Below are 22,993 nucleotides of genomic sequence, written 5' to 3' on the forward strand. Positions count from 1 at the left end.
TAAATAATACAAGATTTGATTAATATGTACACACATTTTTTTGAAATGCAATTTCTAGGAGGCGAATAAAGTCGTAATAGGTACACAACGTTTATGATAAGTTATTGTTGTTGTAGATATCTGAGTTTACGTTGATAAATCTTTATTTATTTTGACTCAAATATGCAATACAATTAAAGTACAATTTTTAACTGTTTACGTAAAATTTTCAAGCCAGTAAAAATGAATACAATAATGATAGTTTAGTTTGAATGTTATGGTCGAAATATTCTCCTAAATTCTTGTCTGCTGTGATGATTGTTTGTCGTTTATTCTTTAGGGGGGGTTAGCGGGGAAAGGGGACAGTTATGATGCGATCTGCTTTATTACAATGTATACTGGTACTAGTATTCTTCTGTTCTTGTGTTCGTGTTGTTATCTCTTGAGTTTTTTTTGCTTGGCGTGTTGACTAATATCGTTTGAAGGATGCTTTGCGAAAATGGTATAAATGCCAACAGAAATATTAGGACAATGATAAATAAAGTGGGATTATAGGAACAGGTATTTTAAAAACTGAATGTTTTTTTTTTAATGTAACGATAAGTACTATTAATAAACTGATTATTTATTAATAGTACCTAATTAATTAATTTTCATTTCGTTATGTAATTTTTTACTGAAATGAAGTTGTTTCTTTTTATAAAGATTCTGTTTCTCCTTTTGAAATACGGAATCGTTGTAAAATTACCCGTGCGTCTGTCGGTTTGTCACAGTTGATTTTCTCAGAATGAAAAATATAAAAATATTTTCAAGTTATAGCTTCTGAGCAATTTTTAAAAATATTCAAAAGGTTTATATACATTAAGGAATATATAGAAAAGATCTTCGCGGATTTTATGTTACATTTTCAAATAAATTAGAAATTTTCAAAAATAGATTATAATCTATTAGTTATAAGTCAAGCAAAATTGACCCAGTCTTGACAGTGGTCTTGGTCTAACTTATTCAGTCTTAGTCTTACTCAAATACTTCTAGTCTTGTTATTGGTCTTGGTCTTACTGATATAGTCTCGGTTTTGGTCTTGATGTTACTAATATAGTCTATACAATAATTGACATAAATGCTGAAATTTTCTTTCATACATGTGAGCTTGTCATGACTTTTAAAGAAAATAGTGCCGATTTTACCCATCCACCAACGCATAAATAGACCTTTTAGCGAACAAAATAGTGCAAAATACATGAAAGAAGTTAAATTATCGAAAAAAAAAATAGAGTTCGTTTATATTTTAATCATGAGTTATGCAAACATAAGAACAAAGAATACTTACTCCAAGGGCATTCTTGTAATTCCTTTCTTCAAAACGTGGTAATGTTTCTTTTTTCTTATATTTAGTGTTAAAATATTAAAACAAACCGAAAATTTCATATACTAAAAATGTTTTATTCCAAGAAAAGAATATACCAAAGTAGCTTCAAATAGTTTAACTCATAAATCCACTGGAAGTGATAATTTTTGGTTTAGTCTTGCGTATTTGGTCTTGATATTGCATATTCTGTCTTGGCTTTAGTCTTGGTTATGTTCGTTCGGTCTTGTTATTGCATATTCGGAAGAAGAAGACCAAGACTGCAAGAGCAAGATCAATTTTGCTCATCACTATAATCTATAAACATTAGAGGGCGGTTAGCGGGGCTTTTTAATTTTTTAAGCTTTTTAAAATGACAACCATTTTTTCATTGCCTATTTATGTATTTATGTTGATATGTATTTTATCTTTCGGCTGGATTGATCAGAAAGTTAGTGATCTGTTCCTAACAGTCTATTCTAAACATGGAATATTAACGTTGTTATGTTGAAAAAGTTGATAATGAACTGATGTTCATTTATTTAAACGTTTCTATAAATCTACAATGTGTTTAATAACATTGTTTAACGTAAGATAATTCAGAAACTTTGCATGTATATTTGTTCGGGTGTTTGTTAGGAGTGGCAGTTTTGCAACGAAAAACCTCATACTTTTGCGTTTTGACAGAATCAAGAGACTTCATTGAAAATACATAGTTTTATGGCACATGTTTTGACATGTGCAATATATTTGAAAATATATCTAAGTCTGCCGTTTCATATATCTATTAATTTTGGACACAAAGTTGTCGGAGCGTCTTTTATTAATTATTATTTATCTATGAGAGATTCACTTATTTATATTACAGCCAGTGTCAACAAAGTGCACATTTCTGTCATAAAAACAATCGCACATTCTAGTCACGCAATCATCAACCGCGGCAACTTCAGGAACTTTTTTGAAAGTAAATTCTAAAATAAGTAAAATGCTTAGTCACTCATCGTGGTGTCGGTTAGTTAAGTTAGGTATATGGATTGTTTACTGGTTTGTAAAATATTTATTATCTGCGGGTTCGTGTGGGTAAGTGATATTTGAAATTTTATATTGAATAATATTGTATATTATTAAATTAAATTGCAAAGAAGTGTTGCATCTCAGTAAGGTTATGTTAGGTACTTTTTTCTGTAGATATTGAATGAGAATGAGGTTATTATAAATGGTACCTCTATGACAGGATATGTAAAAAATACATTTTTTAAGATTTCATCATGTTTACCATGTTCATTTTATTAATAATATGTTAGGAAGCAATACAATTTAATTTATTTACTGACGTTATAAACCCTATCAGTGTTAATAACATGGATATGATTTATGGGTAATTTTTCTTACAAAAGTAATCAGTTTTTTACTTTAAGCTAGTTTACTTGCAGAAAAAAGATCGATAGAACAACCATAATTATATTTTTATCTTTATGTTAAAGTTAATTTAATTATACAAAATAACTAATACAGCAACATAAACAACTGGTGTAATTGGTCAATTTATTGTTTATTAATTAATATAAGTCGTCAATTTTCTATAAATGACTCGACATGTAGGTACGTTTAAAATTCAAATGTGACGCCATTCTTTGCTTTGCTTTAACACATCAGATTCATTCGGTCATTCAAGGAGATCTAATCGGTCGGATGAAATAAAATTATAGTTATAATAGTGTAGTCTGTGTAGTGATGATAGTGCTTGGATATTTTTGATAATTCGCTTTTATTTTAAAACCCCGTTATTGTTGTGGATAATCCTTTATAGATACTAAATTCGTGTAGGTGTTTATGTCTTGTTTACATATGTGGAGTACGCATTTTTTGTGAGAGATAAGTCCAAGGTGAGCTTAGGTCTTACTCGAAATTCATCAGTTTTTTGGTACAACTTGTGTTAAAAACATCTGTTCAATTCTGACGATTTTTGCCGAATGAAATATTTATTTAAATTGTTTTGTTAACAAAATTTTACAATCTCTTTTTTTTATTAAATAGATGGTACGTCAGACGTTTGAAATAGTCTACATCTTTTTTAAAAATGCCTTTCCTTTTAAACCTAAAGCTTTGTAATTTCATGTAGTAAAAATTACAGGTGTTATAATGTGCATATTAATCATAATTCATTTGTCAGATATTGATAATTTTATTTGAAGAGGACGGGGACCAAATATGTAAAGTCAGGTAGTTTGTAAGGGTGCGCTCCATCATTCCTTTTACGTATGTTATTTGAAATTAATTTGTAGGATTTTGTTAATTTTGTTTGAGAGTGTGGAAAAATGTAAAGTCAGATTTCTTGTAAGGGGTACCTACCCTTGACTGTTCATTTTGTTCCTAAATCGTTGCAATTTCTGGTAGTAAAAGTGTTAAATGCTATAACTTGGATACTATTCAAAATTCGTTTGTCAAATTTTGATAATTTTGTTTGAAGAGAACAGGGACAAGACGTGTAGTCAGATTTTTCGTAAGGTTGCCCTCCATTCTTTCGTTTGTATCTAATACTTTCCAATTCTGTGTAGTCAAAATTACTGGAGTTGCAATATGCATATTATTCAGAATTCGTTTATCAGATTTTGACGATTTTTTGAAGAGGACGAGGACAAAAGTTATTAATAATTTTATCAGACCTTAGAAATAGAGGTATATTTTAATTAGATAGATTAGTTTACATGGATTGCATGTGTGGATTGATTAGATAAATGTGTATGGTGCCTCGAAAGTATGAAATAATCTACATCTTTTTTAAAAAATAAATTTAAAAGAAATTCGGATAAAAATTTTTGGGTTGTTTTGCTATATTTTGATAACATTCCAATAGGTATTTTATTTCAAAAAGTGTCACTGGTACGGATTTAAACATCCATTTTTCTACATTATTTACATTCGAATTGACCTAATTTTTTGGCAAATAGTGCTTAGTTTCACAAATTTTCCGAAGTACAAAAAAAATACGTGCACTTATATGTATAAATTTTTTGGAGATATTCCTAGCGTTTGCTTCTATATGATGTGCATGTAAATATTTTGAATTTAAAAACAATGATTTGTAGAAACATAATGTGTTTTTGTTATTTTTTTACAGAAGAACAGTGGATTGCAGTCTCAAGAATCAACCAACGTTTCTAGTGACCTGATATGGTAAGTGATTTTTTGTAATGACTAATTTTTACCTATCAGTAGGTACCACCTACATTTACGAAAATATGAAATTAATGCTGGCTTCAAATATGTGAAGGTGAATTTAACTGAAATGATTTTATTTGAAAGTCAGTTATTTAAGATGGAAATCAAATAAAAATACATATATAGAATTTAAAAATTATTAATTGATTAATGGTAATTTCCAAAGGTAAAAAAAATTATGTTTAATTTTCAACTAACTTCAAAAGTTGGACTGTACTGTTTTGTGTGTATATCTTAAGGGTTCTTATCTCAACTAAATGCACTGCTAATTAGTTTTGGTGGTGCCGCTTTATTCTGCCCTACTGATAAGTATCAGCAGGATATTGCCGAAAACGAGCCCTTACAAGGCGACGAAACAACAATCATTCACTTCGCCACAAATTTTACCAATTAAAATCGCAAAAATTGTAAATCTATAACTTTTCGACCTAAATAAAAATAAAATTGTAGCTACACCTTTGGCTATTGTACTTAATAAATTAAAACTGGAGAGGTGGAAGCTAATTCTTCTGTAAACTGGTGATGCCAGTATTATTCTATCAGCATAGGACAGTTTTAAGAGATATAAAGCATTCAGTTTGTGTGACATCTATGATGCAACTTCCCCAATCACATAGTTCTAACTGCGAATCAAAAACGAATTTAATTTCAGTTTTTCCAGTTGATGGTTGCACTATAATAGTTTTGAGATGTATACAAAAGTTAAAAATATTCGTCGTTACGGTTTTTTTTTTTAGACTAAGTTGGTAAATACCCGTTACCCTTATTAAATAATTTCAATGACGGCAATCAGACGTATTCGACTACCGTGTACCTACCTCTAATAGGCAGGTGAAAAAACAAAAGGTTAACTGCACTGGGTCGCCGCACCGTAGTAGTAAAGAGAGCAGGAGTAAAGAGGTAGGAGGGCTTTTAGGGGTGCGCAGGGGCCAGCGGGGATCGATTTCCCTACGTATTCACTTGTAATATACGTACATATGTATAGAGGTGCTTACATGTACGATGTATTGAAAAACTCGCGATCGCGAATGCAGTTCGCGGTTGAAAACAATTAGCGATTAATGGAAGTCATTTTGCCCTTGTTGGCTCCGCCCTTGGGCGACGAGGGGTGTAAGGGACGCCTGTTTGATACACGCCCTTTTTGAGACGACGACGACGCCGCCGACGACGCTCTATTTTGTACTTCCCGCGGCCACCATATTAATGGTCATAATCTTGTCAATGGCGTAACATAAGGGGCATTTAAAGGGTATTCTCTCTTTCGACTTTTAGGTGTTGAATTTTTTTGAAATACTTACAGTTAAATCGTCAATTTCAATTATTTATTTATGATGTTTTTTTGATAGAATTTAAAAGGTACGATTAGCAAAAAAGAAACATTGCTATTTGCCATTTTTCAAAAAGTCACAGGTATTAAGGATTATCTATAAGTAGGTAATTATCAATATCAAAATTACAATTTCTTATACGTTATGCATATCAGTGTAGTCTTTTAATTACTGGTTTAATTGAAATAAAGTTTATTATCTCACGTTACGGTGGTAAGGAGCTAACCAGCTATAATCAGCGTTGCCAGATGAATTTCATCATTAAACATTTAAGTGAAATTAACTGTCTCTCCTCTACAAACTACCAAATCGAACCCAGGCCTGTGGTTTTACACACTCTATGTTACGAGAGATGACAGCAAAAACAAGCATAAGTAACTCTAAGGTGTTACAGGTATCCTCGAAACCAATTCTACATATGTACGAATTTCACACCTATTTTTTCTGTTCATATTTCTTGGAGATTCTTATGCCATAAAAAAGGATGCTTAAACAAAAGTAATGATTTGGTTTAAAATAAAAGATCGGTTCTATCTTTAGTTATTCACAAATATTTACAGAAACTTTCAAAGTGTAAGTAACCTTTAAACAACAAGAATTGAATTAAATTATAAATTAAATAAAAATCCCCTCTTCTCTAAGCTGACTTTAAATTCTTTAGGCCTAACAACGCTGGTCAAAAATCGAATGTTACTTAACATTTCTCTCCCTTTTAGTTACAGCTTGCAGAGAGGGCTGACGAGGTAAATTCAATTAGTCTGTCATCTGGTGAATACCTATATCCAAAAGGAGTCATTTTAATAAAAGTAATTTTAAAAAAAAAAAAAAACAAAAACCGATTTCAAGACTGTACCTACATGTACAAATTTAAACTAAAAATTAGAACATATTTTAACTACTTCAAAGCAAAGTGCATTACAGAACAATCGACAAAATCATTAATATTTATATACATTTACAATTTATAATCAGTAATTTTTGGTACCGATGCTAGTCAAGTGGGACAATCTAATCCTACCTTTATATCAATGATTTTGTCGATTGTTCTGTAATGCAGTTTTATTTGAAGTAATTAAAATATTGTTTTCTAGTTTTTAATTTAAATTTGTGCAAGTAGGTATAGTCTTGAAGTTGGTTTTTTTTTTCTAAAAATTAATATTATTTTCGAATTTTTAGTGTGTATAGATCTACGTTTCGGTTTTGTTGATATTTTCAAAAAGCACGGAATAAATTTCAATAAAAACTTAAATGGACTATCTCTGAAGTATGACCTAACCAAATAAAAAAAGAATCATTAAAAATCATAATTGACGGAGTAATCGCGTAAGAAACATACAGTCGAATTGAAAATCTCCTTCCTTTCTCAAGTCGGTTCAAAAGCTTTGAAAGGTAATCTATTAGTAGCAATCGACTCTGCTAAAATAGTAATTTTGAAATATTGTAAGCATATAGCACATACAGAATGCATATGGTAGAAGTTTGTCAATTTTTATTTTTATAAAATATCTTCACGATAATTTGTAATTAATGTTTGTTATATAACGTATGAAACTTCGTCGCTATCGGGTGTCCCACGACACCACGCAGTTTATTTGGTACCTCCACATCTTCCGTGTATTTTAACTTATTTTTGGAGTATCCTTTTTGTTTTGCCTGTCTTCTTATTCCCACTTTGGTACGCCATTGACGTTTACGGTATGATGCAATGAGGGAGTGCAACAAGCATGCTTTTGTATGCTAGATGGATGTACTTGAAGAGAAAGCTAAGAGCTGCCTGATGGTTGGATGGATATGCCTAACTTACCATGTGTGTATGCGAATGCATTTTTATTGGTTATGAAATATTCATGAGACCGGAAATGGCAGTTTTTCGTTTTTTAAAAGTGCACAACCAGCGGGTCGACACATTAAGTACTCCTTGTTTCATATTATGCTAACGAGCAGTTTTATTTAAACCATGACTTTATCTGCAGAAAAGCTACTTCAATGAGGGCTGGTTCGATAAAAAATGAAATCGATAAGATTGACATCTCGTTAATACGTAATTAATGTTAAAAATTTTTGTTTTTGTTTTATTGTTAATCTGCTTCCTTTAGGTATTAATGTTTTATCGTTATATATTTAGAAAAAAATTTGTTTGAAATTATTGACTTTACGTAATAAAGATCGAAAAAATCCCTTTAATGAAAATTTATCGTTGGAGATGGACCGTCCACGATTATTGCATAAATGAACAGAGGGGGTGTCCCTGAGTGTCTTAAAGTTGACCAATATTGATTTGGCTACTATGACTAATTCTTGATCGATTTTGATTATTAGGAAGTTGATTCCTTTTGAATCTAAAACGCTTAAAATAAGAGTATGGTTTCTTCTCGATCTCCTCATCTTCATTAAGTAAAATAGCAATAATTGCTAAATCGATATAAGTGAATAATTTTTAGGCATCACGACGAAATCGTGTAATGTATTATCTAGACGGATAGTGACAAAGCCGCCTTTTTATGTTTAAAATTGAATAAAAAGAAAGAAAATATTGAATAACTTTGACAGAACTTTGGCGGAAAAATTAGTCATGGAATCGATAAATTTGAATTAGTGATTTTTTTTCTTTATTAAATTTTCGACGAATTGACAGTTATATCATCATCCAAAAGATAACAGTCCAAATATATATAATTGGATAAACTTTGTGAAACAATATTTAATAGAAACATTTTGACATATAATAGTGGTTAATATTAAATATTAATGTGGAAATTCATTTTCAATTTTTCAACCCCCTATAAACTACTACTACTACATACCCTCGTCGGGAATCGAACCCGGGACCTTTGGTTTTACGCGTCAATGCTCTGACCACTAAGCTACGAGAGATGACGACAGCAATAACGACAAACCGACGGTTTAGTGGTCAGAGTATTGGAGCGTAAAGCTAACGCTCCCGGGTTCGATTCCCGGCGGTGGAGTGACAACAGAAATGACAAAATTTTCCTAATTAACCTGAGGTAGTTTATAGTGGGCAAAAAATTGAAGATGAATTTTCACATTAATAATCTTTAATAGTTTTTCTGTTTAATTAACAAGATTATTCATTTCATCAGTGAATGCGACATAATCAAAATTAATTTTATTGATAGAGAATCGTCAGAAAATTCGAAGTTTCGGCTCTGTATAAGTAACCTAACCCTTTCCAACTAAATGCAACATGACTTATAAAGATCTACCCACTTAAGATTTTATTTTTTCTCACAATCTTTAGAGATAAATAGGAACAAAAATTAACAGTTTTATTCACATTTTTCAAAACTATAAATATTAGAGACATGCTGGAATAGACTAGAATTTTTCTGTAAATTGGTTATTTAGTGATGGCAAAGCAAGCAAAGTCGTTTCAGGTTTTTTCCATAGTGAATTTATTCTGATTTTGATTCCTGACCAATAGGCAGTGAAGTGTCACCCCAAGGGTTCATGTTCTTTTTTACAATTAGTATTTTTGGAATATTCTAAAATAATTAATGGCAATAGGCTTTACTTGTTGAAACTCCAATAATCAATTAAAGGAAACGAAAGTTTCAAAAATATACATAACCATAACCTCAGGTGAAGATATTCTGATAAAAATTACTACAAAATTAGCATAAATACTAAAAGTTTATAAATTTTAAGGGGTGGGAAGAATGAAAGGGGGCATAAGGTATAAGTTTTTGAAGGCAAATTTGATCATTATCAAACTGACGTAAATAGTTCTCCATCATTAAATTTAAATTTGTCTTCAAAAACTTAATGTCCTACCTTACCCACTCCATAAAATTTGTAAACTTTTAGTAATTATGCTAATTTTGTAACAATTTTAATCAGAATATTTTCCCCTGATTAATGTTATGGTAAAACAATTGTTGTGAACAATTAATCACTACATAGTATAAAACAAAGTCGCTTTCCCGCTGCCTGCCCCTATGTATGCTTAAATCTTTAAAACTACGCAACGGATTGTGATGCGGTTTTTTTTTTAAAGATAGAGTGATTCAAGAGGAAGGTTTATATGTATAATACATGCATAATATAGTAGGGAAACACTGATAATTTTAGACGTTTCTAATGTGATATCGTAAATAAACACATTTTTTGCGCTTACATTGCAAACGCTGGCTGAACCCTACGAGACAGATTAAAATAATGTACTACAATATTGTACATCTTAAAAGTGTCTACAAAAAAGTCCGCGATGGTATATGTCTATCTCTTAGGGATAACCCACAACAACCATTTTTATCCTTTACTGTTTATGAGAAATAATGACTTATTTACGAAGCGATTGTAGGCAATACATTATTAATTCTTATCCAATTAAGTACCTTAAATACATTGTGCATTTAATATAGATGAATATGACCCTTTACAGCATGTAATGTAAATGAATATTTTCGAAGATATTACAGATTTAAAATGCAGGGACATAGCGGTTGCGGCCGGGAGGTCGGTTTGTACTGTCTAATGACAAAAAAACTGTGAATGTTGTATATACTATATAAAGACATTCTGTAGTATATTTAGTATGTTCAGGAGGTATCTTTTGAAGATTTCCCCTTTTCGATAATAATGTAAACAAAACAAAAATATATTTAGTATCAGCATTGCACCCGTGCGAAGCTGGGGTGGATCACTAGTATATTATATTTTTGAAACTTTACTTTTATATCCTAGATTCTTTAAAGTTATTTAAAGACCCAACTTTCAAAATTAAAAATTGTTAATTTCAGCTACCTGTAAGTATATCTCCTACATCCAGAAATCAATAACTCAATCTTACTACAGATAATAAAATGTCTTGTTTCGTTTGTTTTATTGTCTACAATGCTCATTTCTACTTCGAATAGCAATTCTTGTTAAAAAGAAAACAAAATGAACTTTCGGATGGATCCTCGTTCTGTAGGTCGGTATTATTATGCAGGAAACGAGTGGGAGGACGGAGAAGGGAGAAGGGAGGGAAAATAAAAGGGACCAAAAAGCTCCCCTTTTTATTTCCAGTCTATTTTAATTATCGTCATTTCCTGCACTCTCTCTCTTACACGGACTAACTGACTGACACGTGAATTTCTCCTCCGCCAGTTCCTTTGCACCCTCGATCAAATTCCTGTCTTGTTAAAGCTTAAGATGTTCGTTATTATTATTTGTTCCTTTTTTTATTTAGCTTTCGCATTTGAATTTCGAGTGGAGAACTGTAGATGTTTTCAAAGGGCGAACGTACAGGCAAGAGCTTACTCATCATCATCATCATCTCCTGCTCGATTTTTAATTTATTTAATTTTGTCGGAGTTCGAGGGTGAAAAAGCACTTTTCTTTAACAGGGAGTCTATTTTCCTTTTTTTTTCCTTTCTTTTTGTTCATCTAAGAAGGGAACTGCTGAACATTCGAAATTATTGTATTATTAAATGGCAATGTCGATGGAATTCCGTTAATCTCAAATGGTATCATTCTTATTAATTTCAATTTAAAATATAGATCACACTGAATTACAGGAAACGTTTCCAATTCTCTGTTCTTGACTATGCAGTATTGTTTTGTTTTCTACAAAATAATGATAGAGTATTTACGTACTTATATATATTTTAGAGAGGATATAGGTATACATTTTCTTTTGTTGATCATCATAAGGTCGTTAGTTCTAAGACTGGTTGGCCATGCTCTTTCGCTTTTGCCTATCCTGAGCTAATCATCGCATTTCCCTAAAACTAGAACATCCCACATCCTTAGTTATTTGCGAACAGTAATCTAATCTAGGACTACCTCTACTCCTCTTAACTCCTGTGTCTGTCTCTGACTAGACTTCATGCCTGAGAAAGTGTCCTACCAACCTATCTCGCCTATTTCTTATTGACTTCCATAGAGTCCTCTATTCTCTTCTTTCTAATACCTCTTCATTTCTAACCTCTATCCAAGGTATCCTCATCATTTGCCTGTTAAAACACATTTCGAACGCTTCTAATCTTTTCTTTTCCGTCACTCCCAACGTCCATGTTTCGCATCCGTACATCCCCGCGCTCCAAACATACACCTTTCACAATCTTTTTCGAATTTCCAAATTGACCGTTCGTGAGCGTAGAAGTGACTTCTTTTTATTGAAGGCTACTCGACCCTGCGCTATCGTCTACTTTATATCCCTACTACTCCTTCCATCCTGACTTATCTGACTTCGTAGATACCCAAAATCAGCCACTTCGTCTAATTTTTCGTCTCTAACATTTATATTCGCTCCTTCCCTATTTTTTCTTCCCTTGCATACCAGTATTTTTGTTTTTCTTGTATTTATTTTCATACAATACTGTTTTGTCAATACCGCTTCCATTTTATTTAAAGCTATCTCCAACTCCTCCTTGCTAGATGCTAATACTGCTATATCATCTGCAAATCTAAGCATACTAATCTTTTGCCCCACGTCTTCGATAGATAGATTGAAAAGTAGTTGTGATAGTGTACATCCCTGCCTAACTCTCTTCCTGATATTTACATCTCTACGTTGCAGTTTCAGCTCTATAATTCCTTCCTTTTTCTATCGTTTTTGTTATTGTTGCCCGTAAAGCTACAATGACCTTCCGCGTTCCTCTATTTCTTTTGAATCCAAAATTGATCTTCGCCTAATAGTTCTTCTGCCCTTTCTCTTTTGCTACTAATAATTTATTTAAATATTTCAATTATGAGAATAATTTGAGGTTAACTTATGATCCGTGAAAATACAAACTGGCCATCCGTTCTGTTTAACTAGACAATTTACTGATGATGGTTTAAATGATGAACACTTTAATGTCAACATCTTTAAAAGGGGATACTCTAAACGAAATACTAAAACAGAAAATTCTACATAAAAACGTTTAAAAACCCAAGACGTGGTTCAAAAACCAAGGTGTCATCATCAGAGATTCGTCACTGCTCTGACCATTCTCTCTATTCTTCCACTTTTCTAATCAGTCATGTTCGCAGTTCTTGAAAACTGTGACATCTCACATCTCTACCTGTTTGCGAATAGTAATCCAATCGATACCTAGGTTTAACCTTTACCCTTTCTTACTGTTGGTTCTATTTTATATATTTTTAACGTCCCGTTATGTATCAGAAGTTGCCCTACCTTCACAGCTCTCCTTTTTCTGATTTTTGCTCCCAAAGCTCCCGCTGTACTTCTACGTTTTCTAAAACCTCCTCATTTGTAACTTTCTCTTGCCGCCGTATTTTCATTATAAACCGACAACATCACATCTAAATGCTTCAAACTTTTCCTTATTCACTGTGCAGAAGTGATTATTTTCTATTTAAAGTGGACTCTGCCCTTTTCTACTTCTACTTCTGCCGCTCCTGGCGTTCCTGAATTATTTGAGTTTCTAGGCATCATAAATCGGCAATCACTTCTAGTTTTTCGTCTTCAATATTACCTTCAATCCCATTTTCATTTCCCTTACATACCGAAGTATCGATTTATTTTTTAAGCAAAGTTCATTAAATAATTTTTGATGTGTAAATGAAGATAGGGATTGACGTAAAAGCATAATATGTAAACATTTTTCCATAATTATCAATCCTTGTTGTGGAACTAAGATTTTCAAGAGTAATTTTAAGGGCATTGCTTCATTTTGGATGGGTAGTTTACATTCCCTTCAAGTACCTATCGTATTTTGCATTGCTCGCTGTAGGTACCTGGTTGGATGCAAAACAAAAAAAAAACATGAAGGAAAAGAGAAATTGCGAGGTGACTTGGTTTTATGAAAAACTCATTACATTTTTGATTATCTTCCGTCTCCGGCGTTAGGGTTTCTTTTCAGTCTCCTGTGCCGGAAGGCTTGGAAATTCTGCATCTTTAAAGCGATTTCGAGCCCACAAAGAAGGAAGAGTGGCTGGTCCCCGTCAGTTAGGCGAAAGCCCGGGCCTTTGAAAAGGAAAAATATAATAGCTACACTCGCGAAAGGGTTGGCTTGTTATCGATCAAAGACGTCGTGAGATGAGGGTGAGTTAATAGCACGGACGAAACGAAAAGAGTTGGTAGTAAAAAAGGACGCGTGCTTACCCCGATCCTTACCCCCCCTCCCCCACCCATGCTACGCTTTTACTCTTTTGCTTTGCTCTAATACTACCACGTGAATGTGACGCGAGCTTTTAAAAGGATGATTTACAGATATTAGTCGACCCTATTTGTATAATCTTCCCTTCGTGATATCTTCTTGTAATTTTCGTGAAGGTTGTCAGTAAATTAATGAAATATTTAATAAAGGGAATTTGTTAAGAAGAATAATGGCTAGATAAAAATAAAGTTTTATTAAATTCGGTATAGGTGCTTGTCGTGTGCCTAATATTTTATTTCTGTTAAACTACAGAGCTCAAATCAATGATGAAATTAATCGGCTGTTCTGCAAAAGAAATTTAATTCAATCGTATCATCCTTCATAACTTGCGTATTGAAAATGGATTGTTCACATTTTAACATGATAGGTTTTAACCTTTACTTTCGGTGATGCCGAATTCCCTCCCGTAGGTTGTTTTGGATAAAATATAGATAGTCGAATTCCCTCCCGGGTACTAGCCGAGTTCCCTCCCGTTCATATCAGCTCCGATAATTAAGCTAACGACTACTTGCCGATTTTATTTGTCGAAAATAAATATATATTTGTAGTGCACTTCAGCACTTCAGTAAATTAAAGATAAAATAATTTCAGAAAGAAAACACATATCAGTTATAAAATGTTTATTTATTTAATTTTAAAATGGTTTCCCACTACCTTAACAAATTCAATGTTTGGAAATTCGTGTGCGTCTAGCTTTTTGATGCAATCATCTAGAAAAACTTTATTAGTTTTAGTTTGTTTTGTATTTGACCAATAGAAGGGTAGTCTGATAAAATTATTATTGTTATTGTGGTGTCTATAATATATGAATAATATTAAGATTAATATGTGATGTGAGGCTGTATTATTTAAACAACTCTTTATGACTTTATAGTAGCAATTAGCACTCAAGGTCATCCGCCTCCGTTTGGAGGTAATTGATGTGTAATTAGGAGGGAATTCGACATATAGAAAATTTTAACCCTAATTAAAAACAGGTATATGGGAGGGAACTAAGCATTATCCTTTACTTATTGTCGATATTAAAATGGGTTGTATGCATATTGAAAATGGATTGTTTTTACAGCGAAATGAAGTTTTAAGGAATCTACCCGGAAAAGTCACGCATATAGCCGAATGTCAAATGAAGTTAAAAAAGTGGATATATACTGATAACCCGGTTACCCTATTGGTGGATTAAGTTTTTTTTTTATTTTGACTGCTAAGCAACATTTACTTTTTAATTTCATTTGGCGTTCGGTTATACTTGTGACTCCTTTGGGCTTGATGGCTAAAACTGTAGCAATGTTAAATCCACTGCAAACAATTCATTTTCAATGTGTCGTGTATCTTTAAAGTGGAAGATTATTTTCTTAAAGTGCATTCTGTCTGTATTATTTTTTGGGCAGTCAGGACAACCGTAGGTAAAGATATACAGGGGCAAAACATTAGTATGCTAAGATTTACAGATAATATACCAGTATTGGCATCTACCAAGGAGATAGCTTTAAATAAAATGGAAGCGGTATTGACAAAACAGTATTGTATGAAAATAAATAAATGTAAGTATGGGTCCGAAACATGTACAGTGGGCACGGCGGGTTAGAAGCGTTCGAAATGTGGTTCGAAATGTGGACAGGCTAATGATGAGGACACCTGGATAGAGGTTAGGTTATGTTAGGTTATGAGGAGGTATTAAAAAGAACACGATAAGAGAGAGCGCTATGAAAATCGATAAGAAATAGACGAGATAGGTTGGTAGGACACCTTCTCAGGCATGAAGGGCTAGTCGGAGACATAGTAGAAGCGGAAACAGGAGCTAAGAGAAGTAGAGGTGTACCTAGATTAGAGTAGACGTTTTAGTTTAAGGGAAATGCGAGGATTAGTTCAGGATAGGAAAGAGTGGTTGTGCCTGTCCATGCAGTGTTATAACTTATGACTTACGACCTTATGATGATGATGAGTATTAATTATTTTTAATGAAATCTTAAAATATTTTTGTAACACTCATTCATTCCTTTTAACTGCCTCCAACTACTTAGATGGCTTGAATGTATCCAATCTAAATTCGCGTCGTTATGCCAATAAGTGGAAGTAGGTGAGATCGAAGCGAAGTTTCTAAACTGTGCGCAGAGCTGCTTTATGCGACCCAGTTAAATAATACGAATTTGTTAAATAAAAAAATCTGGTAGGTTAGAGAAGCTTATTCTATTTTTAATTTAGGACGATCAAAAGAGGATCTAGGGAACTGAACTAAATACATAAAATATTATAACCCAAAATTCTATATAAAACCTGTACAATAATTACTACTTTATTTATTTACAATTTATCAAACAGTTGACACTGCACTAGTAATTTTAATTATGTGGACACTATTTGGATGCGTAGAATAAACAAATAGAATGTTGTAATGCGTACAAAAACAGACGTTTTAATTAGTTTGAAACAAACGGGATAGCTGATACATGGTAATCATGAATAATTGTGATGCCAACATTACATTTGTTTCTCTTTTTTTGTTTTTTTTGTGTACATAGGTACGTATGTACATGTACCTATAAGTGCATATATCTGGTAAAATTACGGTGCACATGAATGTGTAAAGGTCTGTATGTGTGTATTATGTATATACATATATACAAATGAGCTCACAGATCGTTGCGACCTTTTAATTAACGAGCAGTAAACCCTTTTGTGTCTCGGTAACAACACGTGAAACAGTAAATCCAGAGCTATCTGTTCGGGAAACAATAGAAACTGTACAATGTGAGAAAACAATAATGTCACCGTTACGACATAGGGCATTCGGCTCGCATGGAAACGAAAAAAAAAAGATTAATAATAACAATAATACAATCGGTAGGTTAGAGATCGGCTGTTCAAAAAAAAAACTTTGTTTTATGCCGGTTCTAATTTGCATATCTAACGTGCACGCAAATTAAAAAAAAAAGGGCGAGAAAAGTATAGGAAGGTGGTGCACGTTAGGGTGGACAATGACTTGGCTCCTTTGTAGAAGTTGAGACATGGTTGCGCACCAACTAGACCCCCAGACTGGAAATGTAATCGCACTTATAGTCAAATGTGAAATTTCTTGATTTTAACGCAAAATCCGGTTATAGCGGACATATTGACGAAATTCGGTTGTTATAGTCGACGGATGCTATAAGCGATACATGTAATAATTTTATGCACACAGGTAAGTGTATTATATTTTTGAATACATTCAAATATGCATAATCCTAGGCCAATAAATTGGCTTATTATTTAAAGGGATATAGTACATGTATATACCATTGACAACTTTGTGTAGACCATTGGACCAGCCACCAGTGCAATGTCGTTGTATCCGGGTTTAAAAAATTCAAATTTACGTCGCCTTAAAAGAAGGTGTTATATGCGAAGGTTTCAGATTTTATTATTTACACATAAAGTCAAACAAAAGAATGTTTTGTGGATTTATCTACATATATGAGCGTACACGGCTTTCCTTGTATTTATCTTTTAACCTTTGGTTTGGGATGAAATTACATCAAAATCTTCAAACCCTAGACAATTAATAGAAAATGACCATACAAAGTTTGTTTAAAATACTAGATACAAAATTACAACAGGAATAAGATACATTATGCAATTTATTGAGCATAATAAAATTTAAATTAGCCAGGTTTACTTTCAAAAGTAGCACGCACGTAATTTATATGATGATTAATGACATTATTTGTATAAATTAAACTTCAGGCTACGTTTAAATAAGAATTTTAGAAATTTCCAAATAATATCTTTACCATTTTATGTTATTCAACGACAGAATAAACAACAAAGTGTCACACCTGTAAGGAATGTGTTAAATATTTATTCAGTTCTTTTCAACAATAGACGAGGATGAAATTTAACTTTCGGTAGAATTTCTACAGCTAGTGCGACAAAAGTGTCGCGTGGCAGGATTGTTGCCCGTGTGCGCCAAACATTAGAGGGAGTCAAATGTAGAGAATTTAAACTGTAATATACTTAGTATATAACGATCACCTATTAAGGAACCTCTTCGTAATGAAACGTCAGGGAAATTCCTCTCACATGGTTTGCGAGATTTCTTGACTTTCAGAAGAACTCCCTTTCCGTATTTTACGATTTCTACATCAAAAACATTAAATTGAATTTGTTTTTACTTTTATTCAGTTGAACTGAGTTGCACAGTTAATGCATACATATAACACGTAGTGCTACAAGAACTGGTAATAATAAGGGTAGCTTGCCGTTCCCTTGCTGGGACCCTTCAAAACAATCGTTGCGAAGAATTATTATTGTGGAAGTGTCCAGTTGAAAGGAAGACCTTCCGAACATTTGCATACGGGCTTGTCAGGCCGGCCCAAAAAAAACTCTTTTCAAACCGAATTTCATTCGAGATAAATCTTGCGCTTGTCACCGTGAAGGGACCCAACTATTGTTTTTGAATTTAGATACTCTGCTGCATCGAAGAAGCGCGTACAATGCGTTTGAAATAGGATCATGTTCATAATGCGTGTAGCAACTAATTTTAAGTAGTACCCACTATATAGTCAACAGCTGCTTGACGTTGACGTTTTTATACAACTACACATTTGTATATTGTATATTGCGATAACATCTGAAAAATGTCACTTTGTTACTACAATCTTCTTGGTTAATTGGGATCCGTCAAATGGGAGGAGCCTAAAAACATGGCGCCGATTAGGGAAAATTTATCGTAGTTCCTATGGTGTACCGTGCAATTTCCAAGTTTTTAAATTACGATAAAATGATAAGTATTGACACAATATGTTATTGGGCTGACACAAAGCCTCGGAAAGGAAATTTCGTTGAAGGTGAGCGTGTTTTTAATGCCAATCACATTATAAAATTCGGAAATAACAAATCCGGAAGCTAGCCTTTAAATTCCATCATGTTTACTGCTTACTTTTTACAAACTTCGGATTTAAAAAGTGATTCACTTTATATAATTGGTGAGGTGATTCTGGGTGATTTAAGCAATATCATATCAATGACTTGCACGTGCAAAGCCGATTTAAGAGAACGTTGTAAACACATTATTGCAACTTTGTTGTATTGCAGCAGGTAGGTTCTTAACCTCAAAATACTTACATCGTATCATTAGAATTGTGTTAAATCAATTACACAGGAATAAATAAAACGGTTAGTTTTTATTAGAAAGTAGTTAATGTAGGTGAAGAGTGAAGATCTATGTCTGAAGTGCTATTGCAGCTTTTCACTGAACATTTTAACTTTTTATTTGATTTAACTTTAGAAGAAAACTTTCATTATTTTAATAAACAATTTTACAATTTGCGTGCGCAGTTCCTATGGAAATTTTGCCCTCATTCGGGGTATAAATTTTGCCACCAGATGGTGTATGCCCGTTTGACGGATCCCACCCTTTCTGAAATATTAAGGCGTCTAATTAAAAGATGACTACCCAGCACGCATAGTTGCGATGTCCAGGATGTTGTTGTTTAATTGTTATTTTTAATTGAAAGTCAACAATATTTTGACGGGGTTTGGACGTGTTTAATAAACTAATTTACACGATTTAAGGTCAAAGACACGACGTGGTAGTAATCTATCTTTGCAACGCAATTCGGTGTCGTTATCTTGTCTTATACTACAACATCTATAACTAGCTAATCATTTAAACCTCTAATTAAAGGGTAAAACTAACCAATTTTCGATATCGAAGGTGTCTTTTAATTGGAATTTTTAATTAGAAATCGTAATCGGAGATAATTTAAGCATTTGTTGTTGTTAATAATTAAAAACAAGACAAACTGTTTCTCAAAATCGAAAAATAATAATTGATTTGCATTCTCGAATTCATTGAAGTTTTTCTTCAATTTTATTAGTTAAAATTTGCTAAAAGTTAAAAGTTCCTTAGTAACTTGCATTTTATCAATATAAGTCGTGAAGCAATTGGAATTTTGAAGTTTTTTCTGCAGTTAAAAATAAAAAGGGCAGCTCCAGTGGGATGACTGACTACCGTTTTAATGTGAACCAATCTCTTAATACAATCGCGATCGGTTAATTTGAAAATTTGGAAAGGATAATTTGATGGAGCACGGCTTTGTCTGGGTGTAAACATGGACGGTGGGTGCTGCAGAAAAGAAAAGTTGGAGACGTTAGATGTGGTGTTACATCAGGATGCTAATATAGGGTGGATGGAAATGACTAGAATTGAGGAGATATTAGAAAGATAAGAACTGAGAGTGACGCAGAAATTAAAAGAAATATTCGAAATAAGTTTGTTCACACATGAAGAACTAATTAGAGACATATTAGAAGAAGAAAGAGGGGTTAAAAAGGGCAGAGGTAGATTTAGATTATTAAATTGCTGTTCGAAAAAAGTCAGAAGAGAGTAGGATGCTGCTAGTGTCAAAATGAAGCGAATATTTATATTTATTTATTTAGTGTCTCCACCATGTCATATTTGTATTATTAGCGAATTGATACATATATGATTTAGAATGACTAGTCAGCAATTTAACTATAGTTAATTAGTAATTTAATAATATAAGAATAATCCTAACCTACCTTATTGTACAATTGGGGAACGTAGACATGGCATTTTCACAGACTGAGTGAAGACGGCCGTTTCACCACCCTGCATCATCGTGATCTTGAATTCGACTCCTTGATTAAATATGAATTTATAGATACTATGTAATACTAGTTTTCGAGAAATGCGAATATTAACTCAAGGTATGAAGATCTGGAGCTAATGATGATGATACAAATATTCCTAACTCCATAAAACTATTCGCTGTTGGGAATATAGAAATCAAAAAAGTTTCAGAAAAGAAAAATTATCTAACTAAATCACTAAGTAGAAATAATAACATACAATTTCTCCCTAAAAGTAGTAACTACATGTAAATATTAACAGGTACTGCATTAAACATATAAGTTCATCCCTTCAACATGAGGGATTCCAGCAAAACGACATATTTTCGTTAACTGGGCCAATTTCACTGGTCGTGGGACAGGGCTCGTAAAATTGCCGCTGTCCGAGTTAATAAGTCATTTAGGCTTCCATGGCCTACATTAAAACCGTTTTACTGTTGAATCACTTTCGCTCCGGTACAGCAGGATATATCTCGAACATATCATGCACCGTTAATAATAAGTTCGAAATGGAGCGGACCCTGTCAGAATATGGTAAAAAAAGTTGCGTTAAAGACCAGGTGCTCGGCGCATACTGCACATACATTTACCCATACGTAGTAGGTACATACATACATGCATTTACGTCCTAGAATCCGTACCGAGTAGTGTGTGACCGTGACCTCTGGGCCTGGTAGCCGGACTTGGCTAACCCTTTGCCCTTCTTTCGGACAAAAGGTTCCAGCATCCGCCAATCCAAACTGTTCCAGGTAAAACACTTATATAATTTATTATTACCTGTACTTCGTTATTCGAAACAGATGTACCTACCCATAAGTGGGCACGGGCTCCAGATGTCCGGTCGACTATTTTTTTGCCGCGCAGGGGGGAAAGCAAAAGGGTGCGTGGCGGATAATGTAATGTCCCTCGGATGGACGCAGATAGCGTGGTGATTTTACTGTTAGCTGAATTAAAATTATGGTTGTAATAAGAGATTAGTGACCTACCTAGTGTGTACATTGTACGCGAACGTTTTGTTGGCGTTACGTTTTGTATTGTTTGTTGGGCAGATGTGGTCAACTAAATGACGGAGGTACCGTTATGTTGAATGTAATGGGGGAAGGATTGCGTCTTGTCCCTTTTTCTTTTTTTTTTTTTTTAGAAAATGTAGGTCAGATTCGAAAGTGATTTAATTGTTTACGTCGTGGGGCAGCAGGGCAGGCAGCAGTCTTTCTCTGTAACGTTTGGGATCAAAATAGTCAATTGTTTGGCCCATGAGGGACTCGCAGTAAGGAATCCTTTTAAAGTACTTTTTCCGTAAAGTAAATTTATATTTCTACATATCCTTACTAATATTATAAATGCAAATTTGAGTTTGTTTGCTTGTTTATTACGATTTCACGCCTTAACTGCTCAATCGATCATCGTGAAACTACTTATTAACCCATCAACAATCTGGTTATAGCTGAAATTTTGTACGAAGGTATCCATTATGATGTATATAAGAAATAAGGAAGGATATTTTAAAATCCATCCCCCAGGGGATGAAAAGGAGTGACCCAAGTTTGCAAAGAATATTTTTGATTGTGGTCAAATTTATTTGAAATATAGGTCCGAATACCCTTTGACATAATTATTCAAACATCTATCTTGGTAGTTTAAAGTTGGAAGGTATGGAGTACGGATCCTTCAGCTTGCCTGGTTATAGCTGAAATTTTGTACGAAGATATGTACGTAAGGAATAAGGAAGGATATTTTAAAATTCAGCCCTCAGGGGATGAAAAGGAGTGACAAAGTTTGTAAAGAACATTTTTGCTTGTGGTCAGATTTACTTGAAATATAGGTCCGAATACCCTTTGACATAATTATTCAAACATCTATCTTGGTAGTTTAAAGTTGGAAGGTATGGAGTACTTGTTTGTTGGGCAGATGTGGTCAACTAAATGACGGAGGTACCGTTATGTTGAATGTAATGGGGGAAGGATTGCGTCTTGTCCCTTTTTCTTTTTTTTTTTTTTTAGAAAATGTAGGTCAGATTCGAAAGTGATTTAATTGTTTACGTCGTGGGGCAGCAGGGCAGGCAGCAGTCTTTCTCTGTAACGTTTGGGATCAAAATAGTCAATTGTTTGGCCCATGAGGGACTCGCAGTAAGGAATCCTTTTAAAGTACTTTTTCCGTAAAGTAAATTTATATTTCTACATATCCTTACTAATATTATAAATGCAAATTTGAGTTTGTTTGCTTGTTTATTACGATTTCACGCCTTAACTGCTCAATCGATCATCGTGAAACTACTTATTAACCCATCAACAATCTGGTTATAGCTGAAATTTTGTACGAAGGTATCCATTATGATGTATATAAGAAATAAGGAAGGATATTTTAAAATCCATCCCCCAGGG

At 33.2% G+C, this 22,993-nt stretch overlaps 1 long non-coding RNA gene across 1 annotated transcript in view; it reads left to right on the plus strand.

Annotated features, from left to right (window-relative positions):
- Window positions 1–367: 367 nt before the first annotated feature.
- The window catches only part of LOC108737520, a 307,184-nt gene continuing 284,558 nt past the window's right edge, over window positions 368–22,993 (plus strand). The window contains exons 1-2 of the long non-coding RNA XR_003232230.1: window positions 368–540; window positions 4,446–4,501. This is a non-coding gene — a long non-coding RNA (uncharacterized LOC108737520). The remainder of the gene's footprint in view (window positions 541–4,445; window positions 4,502–22,993) is intronic.

This window comes from Agrilus planipennis, unplaced genomic scaffold, assembly GCF_000699045.2.
Source record: "Agrilus planipennis isolate EAB-ADULT unplaced genomic scaffold, Apla_2.0 scaffold14, whole genome shotgun sequence".
In the NCBI taxonomy this organism is placed as follows: Eukaryota; Metazoa; Arthropoda; class Insecta; order Coleoptera; family Buprestidae; genus Agrilus; species Agrilus planipennis.